Consider the following 902-nt stretch of genomic DNA (forward strand, 5'->3'; position numbering starts at 1 on the left):
ACTGAGCCCCCAATATGGCACCATTCCTTAGGGTGATCAGCCAGCCACCTGGTGGCAGGATAATCACATTGGACCACTTTCATCATGGAAGGGGCAGCGTTTTGTCCTTACTGGAATAGATACTTACTCTGGATATGGGTTTGCCTTCCCAGAACAAAATGCTTCTGCCAAAACTACCATCCGTGAACTCACAGAATGCCTTATTCACCATCATGGCATTCTGCACAGCGTTGCTTCTGACCAAGGAACTCACTTCACAGCTAAAGAAGTGCAGCAATGTGCTCATCCTTATGGAATTCATTGGTCTTACCATGTTCCCCATCATCCTGAAATAGCCAGTCTGATAGAAGGGTGGAATGGCCTTTTGAAGTCACACTTACAGTGCCAGCTTGGTGCCAATACACTGAAGGGCTGGGGAAAAGTTCTCCAACAGGCTGTATATGCTCTAAATCAGTGCCCAATATATGGTACTGTCTCTCCCCTAGCCAGGATTCACAGGTCTAGGAATCAAGGAGTGGAAATGGAAATGGCACCACTAACCATTACCCCAAGGGACCCATTAGCAAAATTTTTGCTTCCTGTCCCCACAACTTTATGCTCTGCTGGTCTAGAGGCCTTGATCCAGAGGGAGGAAAGCTTCCTTCAGGAGACACAGAAATGATCCCATTGACCTGGAAGTTAAGGCTGCCACCTGGCCTCTGAATCAATAGGCTAAGAAAGGAGTTACAGTGTTGGCTGGGGTGACTGACCCAGACTACCAAGGGGAAGTTGGGCTACTACTTCACAATGGAGGTGAGGAAGATTATATCTGGAATACAGGTGATCCCTTAGGATGACGCTAAGTACTACCATGCCCTGTGACTAAGGTCAATGGAAAATTACAACAACCAAATCCAGGCAAG

Source organism: Galeopterus variegatus, unplaced genomic scaffold (genome assembly GCF_000696425.1).
Source record: "Galeopterus variegatus unplaced genomic scaffold, G_variegatus-3.0.2 Scaffold11681, whole genome shotgun sequence".
NCBI classification, from domain to species: domain Eukaryota; kingdom Metazoa; phylum Chordata; class Mammalia; order Dermoptera; family Cynocephalidae; genus Galeopterus; species Galeopterus variegatus.